Genomic DNA, 7,172 nt, shown 5'->3' with positions numbered 1-7,172 from the left:
TTTCTTTCTTTCTTTCTTTCTTTCTTTCTTTCTTTCTTTCTTTCTTTTCTTTTCTTTCTTGTTATACATTAGAGCCAGCGTGTATAGTCACTCATTTTGTGCACTGCACAACTCCAGGGCTTCTATTCATATATTCTATGTTGGGAATGGCACCCTCTAGAGGTGTATAGAATCATCTCCCTAAAGCATTTCACTCACCTGTTCTTCTCCTCTAATCGAAGAACAGACTATAAGAGAGTAAGTAGAAGGTACAGAGTTTGGGATCTGATAATCATGAAGAGTATTCCTGTAGAGTGATCTCTCTGGCAAGATGTTGAACATCTTTGGGACTCAAATCTTATCTTCTGTAAGAATAATTGTGAAGTATGCAGTTTTTGAAAAGCATAGCTCTACCTTAAGAGGAGATACTACTTGGGTATTATAATGGGGAATTCTGGGTACCAATGAGCAGACTGAAGGTCTCAGGCACTTGATAAAATAATAAGCTAAGAAAAGGAAGGTGATCTAAGAATGTGCAAGGACATCAAATGTGAATCTTTCCCACATCAAAATTTACCAGCATTGGACTGGATAATCCACTGAAATTGGTAAATAAATATAAATATAGAAGATTAAAAGTATACTATCATTCCTCAACCTTGCTCACTTTGTAGTGAAGATGCAAAAGGAAACAAAGACACTGGAAAGAAAACATGATCAGTTTAGTCCTTCATGTTTTTAACTCTTCTCCTGACCCACATAACGAATAGGACCTCTGTTAAGATAGGTGATATGGTGGAATTGATAGTGACAAGAGAATTTGGTGCTAAAGAATGGTGTTCATGTAAGTTTTCCATTCATCTAACCCGTCACTGAAATTAGTTAACCAATTTGCTTGGAAAACAGTTAATTCCGTCGAAGTTTATAGAAGTTACAATGAAGAGACTTTCTTAATATAATGATCTTTCTCCAACTAATTGAGCTAACACTCAACAGTTTCTTGTGATTATTACAATTGTTGCTCTTATAGATAAACTTGATCTTCAAAATCTCTCAATTTTTTCTCACATTTTCTTCCTCAACTTTATACCAGTTAAAATGGTTTTAAACAATGCAATTAAATCAGCTGTTGAAGAAAGAAAATAAAATAGAAGGTAAATGTATTATTTTAAAGATTGTGTCAGCTTCTCCAAAGATTTTGTTTTGATTATAACAGATTTTTATTTGCAAAAAAATAATGTCTTGAACGATTCAGAGAAATCTAATCACTTTCTTTTTAGAATAAAACAAATTAAAATGTACTTTTAAAATATTGATACTCCTGGAAAAAATATTAAGGGCTTAAAATACACTTTTGTATTAAAACAAAAAGGATTGAAATTAACATTTAACTTTAAACAAATATTTGCTCACTATTCTGCTTTCCCTGTCAACAATGAAATATATTTTAGTTAAATATTGTTTTCGATTTAGGGAGAAAATTGAAGAATGCTTTAATTTCTCATTAACTACAACATTAATCAATGGTTAATTGTAATTATTTAGCCTGTAGAAAAAGTGAAAGTAGAATTAGAATCTGACTACAAGTCAAATAAACTTTGTCTTTCTTATTGATTTAAGCATTTTTAAGACAGATATTCAATAAGGTTTGCTTAGCAAAATTTTGGTAGTGCTTGATCAGTGTGTTGAATAATAATTGAAGTCAGTTACTATGTCGAACTCTGTATTTCTGTGTTAACTTGTAAACATTAATATTCTTCAATAATACAGGACAACATTAGTATGTTTTTTTCCAATATCATTGTATAATTGCAATTAAGTATTTCAAGTAGTTATAGAATATATTACTTTGCTTTGTGAATTTCAAGTTTGATATTGAATCAATTATTTTTCCATTTTTGAATATAACCCCTTATATTTTATTTAGAACCATTTAGAATGATATAAATTCTCTCTATAGGTTTCCCCAGCACTATCAATATGTCTAGCTAATTCTTAACATGTTATTAAAGATACAAATGCTGAATCTTATCAGTTTCGACTCCTCTTTTGCATTTGCGGAGTACCCTTTTGTTTATAATACAGGAGAGAAAATTGAAGACCTAACCTTGTCTCAACAGAATGTCAGGAAATAAATAAAAACCCCATTTCAAAATGTGAAAATGTTAATAACATGCCATGTCTAGTTTTTCAGTTTAGGAAAGTATGGTGGTTCTAGGGTCTCATGCTTTTCCTAACAACTATACTCAGTCATTTCTTAATAGAAATTGCTCATCGAAGGAGCAACACCTGAATTTGGCATTCTTCAGCTTCCCTTTCATCAGTGTCTAAGTTATCCACATTTTCTAAATCTTATGCTAACCTCTATAGGCAAATGCTAAATGTTATTAACCTCGAACAAATTGGATTCCTGATGAATCCATGTTCTTTTTTGAAATAATGTCAGTAAGTCATCACAGTGCCCCAGCCGGAGCCCCAAACGTGGCTCTGAGAAAGAGCCCAGGCTACTGGGTCTATGCATGTGAAGATCTTGAGGCCATCTTTTAGTGGTTTATGAAATAATTACAAACATTACCATGCAATTTTACTTTCTGTTCAATAAATATTTATTTGGTATGAGTTGAGGCTGGTGCTGTGCTTGGATCTGTTGGCTCTAAAAAAACAGGTACATCCACAGTATTGCTTTATTTATTCAGTACATTGAAGCTGGAGTGGTTTTACAAAAGTAAATTTCACTTTTCTGTACCTACCTCAAATTGGGGACATTAGACAGAATTTAATCTTTCTATTACTTAAGTTAATAATGAGCCAGTGAATTTTAATATAGTCTATTAATTTTTATTTTATTTTTCAGATGTCTTTTCCTACTTTCCTATATGTGTGTATGTGTGTCCTCATTCTGTGAGATCATAAAAGAGAACTCCACCTTTTGTTTTCCATAGCCTAGGCATATATTGGAAGTACATGGTTAAGAAAAGGTGGCAGCTGCAAGCTTTGGACTAATAACAAAAAGACCTACCTCTGCAATTTCTTACAAAGTACCAAATGTAGCTCTAAGCAGCCCCAAATGTTGGGCTTGTCTCTGTGGTTTTTGCCTCTCTTGACTTTCAGAAGATTTCTAATTCTTCGCTCTCTTATTAACTCTTTAATGTTTGTCTGATGAACTTTATATGCTGCCCTACCTTCTTAGAGCTCCTAAGCAGGAGCCTTGGTCTGGATACCTAATCGGCCATTTGCAGAGTTAAAGTGGGCTCCTGCAGTTAGCAAGCCCTCCTCTGAGAGCCTCCTCACCCTCACATGCCCTCTTTGAGCTTGATACGTGAAGAGCAACAAGACCCCCAATACCTCCTCTCTTGCCATTTGTATTTTTCATAGCAGTGTTGACAACAAAAGAGCAGTCCTCTTCAGAATTGTGATTCTTAGCAAAGTTTTTATCAAAACTTCCAGTTTCCAATCATTCCTCCCCCTTTTTTTTTCTTTTTCTTTCATTAGTCTCTGCTTCTTCCCTTGGTGGTATTTCAGCTTTCAAGTGTAGAACAGCATGGTATTACTGGCTGAAAGGTAAGAAAATGTTTTAACTGCAACATCAGAGGCAGGAGGAAGGAAAGGGAATAAGAGACTTTGGAAAGAAAAATGAGTTTGTAAAGTATGCTACCTCAGAGAAAAATTACAGAACATATGGAATTTTTAAAGACTTTCCAGACGGGGATACCTGGGAGGGAATGGATTGAGGATCTATGGGGGAAAAATATAAGAAATATAAGACTATCTAGGCATTAGGAATGGGTGGGATTAGGCATTGGAGTCAGGAATTATGGCTTTTAGGAAGAGGATCTGGAATGTCTGGCTTGTAAGGAATTTACATGTCAGGGTTCAAATGAGGGTTGAGGGCTAAACTGTACATATCACCAAAGGACGTTATTATGCTGTGCTATTTATACAGGCATGCATGAACAAAACTGTGAGAAAATTCACTTTATTTTTTTAAAGACTTTATTTATTTACTTGTCAGAGAGAAAGAAAGAGTGAGCACAAGCGGGGGGCGGGGAGGGGGGTGGCAGACAGAGACAGAGGGAAAAGCAGGCTTTCCACTGATCAAAGAGCCTGATATGGGACTCAATCCCAGGACCCTGGGATCAGGACCTGAGCTGAAGGCAGACGCTTAACTGACTGAGACACCTAGGCATCCCCAAAATTCACTTTAATAATGAAAATCTGTATTGTGGTAAAATCACTTCTTTAAATTACTTCTCAAGTATTATATTAGTTTTAGAAGGGATGCAATACAAATTACCACAAACTGGGTGCCTTAAAAAAATAGAAATTTATTACCCACATTTCTGGAGGCTGTAAGTCCAAAATCAAGGTATCAGCAAGACCATGCTCCCTCTGAAAGTTCTAGGGAAGAATCCTTCATTTCCTCTTTCTACTTTCTGGTGGCAGTCTATGCCTTAGAGCTGCATCATTCCAATCTCTGCTGGACTTCTTCCCTCTGTTTCTCTGTCTCCTATCCTATTACAAGGACACTGCACATTGGATTTGGGTCCAACTTAATCCAGTATGACCTCCTTTTAGTTCAGTCACATTTGCAAAGACCCCATTTCCAAATATGGTCACATTCTGAGGTTTTAGTTGAGTATAGAGTTTTGAGGGGCACCACTCAACCTACTGCAGGTACAAGTGTTACATTAATATCAGTAGTTAAGTATGCATTTTGTTACATTTGCCATACTGCCTTTGTTATTTTATTTTAATTCTCTCCTATATTCATATGCCTGGTCTTGGTTTATCTCTTTTTTCAATTTTAAGGATTGCATTCGATTACCCATTCAACAAGCATTTATTTTGTGTCTGGAAGGTGCTATACACTTTACTAGACACTTAGGATATAACAATGAATAAAACATAATAAATGAAAAAACAGAACATAATGGGATAGCCAAGGTTCTAAATATGCAGCAATCATAAGTTGAGATTTTTAATGGCTATATTGTATTAGAAGTGATACACTCCAATTAGAGGAAACAGCATGATAGAAAATGACAGCTTTGAAATAGCATGGTGAGTTTTGAGAACTGCAAGCAGTTCTATATGACAAAAGAATACAAAGAAAGTTTTGGTGAGAAGTGAAGATAGGAATTCAAGAGCCAAATCATGTCAATCTTCTATAGCCTCCGAGACAAGCTGACCACAATTCTTTTGATATTAAGGAGTCATTGAAAGGTTTTAAACTGGTTGAGGAAGATAAAAGGATTTAACTGGGATTTCAATTTTTTTTCACTTTCTTCATATTTCCATGAATTAAATTATTATTGTCAACTAACTTTTAGATTTGCTCATGTTGCTTTTTACTTCGGGGAGAATATTTCTAAAAGGGTTGATGAGTTTGTTAATCACGACTCTCACTCTGGTAGCTGACTATCCACCACAGTAAATTGTGAAGATTTGATTGTTACATGGGGCTTTCTGATTGGAATTACTTAATTGAAATTGTGTTTGTGATATTCAGTGTCTCATGGACACCCTTCAGTGATAGCAGAAATCACAGAATTTTCCTGAATCTTTATTCAAGGCTGTGGGAAGTGTAACCGTCCTGCTCCCTACCCCCAAAATTAGTGCTCTTGAGCCAATTTTATTTTATTTTAAAGATTTATTTATTTATTTGAGAGACAGAGAGAGAGAGAAAGCAGGGGGGGAGGGGCAGAGGGAGAGAGAAACCCAAAGCGACTCTGCGCACTGAGCTTGGAGCCCTACCTGGGGCTCGTTCTTATAGCCTCGAGATCATGACCTGAGCCAAAACCAAGAGTCCAACACTTAACCAACTGTACCACCCAGGTGCCCCTGTTGGGTCAATTCTAAAGTGAAAACAGAAGATTTTTTTTTTTTTTTGATCCCATAATATGATACTGTCTTGTTCAGCGTATCAATTACACACACACACACACACACACTATTCTTTGATCACTGTTTTTTAATTGCCTCACTCTGGTAAACCTCTTTGAAGAAGCTGGCCTTAAGGAACAGTAGGATCTTTCCTGTTGGCTATAGATGACAAGAGCATTTCAGGTCAGTCATCCATGGGATATTGTCAACAGATCCCAAAAAGGGAATGAAGACCTATAAGCCATCAACCAAGAATTAAGGTGAAGATACTCAGAGAGAGACACACACAAAAGAGGAAAGGCACAGAGATGAATTTTGCAATGTGGCTGGAAGCCCACAGGTTGTTGATACTGGGAAAACACGGCCTTGGAGAGTCATGCAGTTGTGGGAATACTATATACACAGAACTTAACAACTGTCTCAGAAATACAGATTTCCATGAAAGCAGTCCCATCAACAAGGAATCCAGAGATGCACCTCTCTTTCAACTGGCTCCAAAGTAATAAATAATGTTAAGACCTTTCTGAAACCAGTAGGAAATTATAACAAGCAATAATTACTATTTTAATACATAAAAATGCATTCAAATAGCACTAAACTGGAAAATATTTTGTTTGTAGATGATAGGAGTTTTCTAAGAGACAATAGTCTTTGACTAAAAAACTGTAAATATATGCTCCTGAAAGAAAGCGACTTCAGATTGAGGGACTGCAGGTAAGATAAACAGTCATATTAGAGCCTGAATCATTGGTAGGAATCAGAGCATGACTGGGTGGAGAAACCCAACACTAGACTGGGTTCCAGAGAACAATAAGGAACCAAGTTCATATTCTTTACAGAAATGGTCTTGGTACAGTAAGTTTCTCTTTTTCTGCCTTATCTTTGCTATGTTACAGTAAGAATTTACACCCTAGGATCTAGACCTGAAGCAGTTTTATCAGCATTGATGCAACAAAATGGGTGGTTTACTATCTAATTATGATAATACAGAATTTGGAATGTCACCCTTGAAGCTTAATTACACAAAGACATTTCTTAAATAAACAATTTTTGTGTAAGAGTCATTGGCATATATAAACTCATAGTCTCAGAATTTTCTGGTAGAAAAAATCAAAACAAAACATCATACATCATAGAACAGAATCTGAGCTCATTTCATAGAAATTCTCTTGGTCTAATATTATATAAAGGATTTGATACACAACAAACTCAGGTGGACTTTTTTGGGCATATATGCATTCACCATTTTTCTGATCATAGTTCCAGACTCTCCTTAAAAATTCACTTCTACAGCATTGTGTAGCATCATA

This window comes from Neomonachus schauinslandi, chromosome 3 (assembly GCF_002201575.2).
Source record: "Neomonachus schauinslandi chromosome 3, ASM220157v2, whole genome shotgun sequence".
In the NCBI taxonomy this organism is placed as follows: Eukaryota; Metazoa; Chordata; class Mammalia; order Carnivora; family Phocidae; genus Neomonachus; species Neomonachus schauinslandi.
This window is presented reverse-complemented; position numbering follows the sequence as displayed.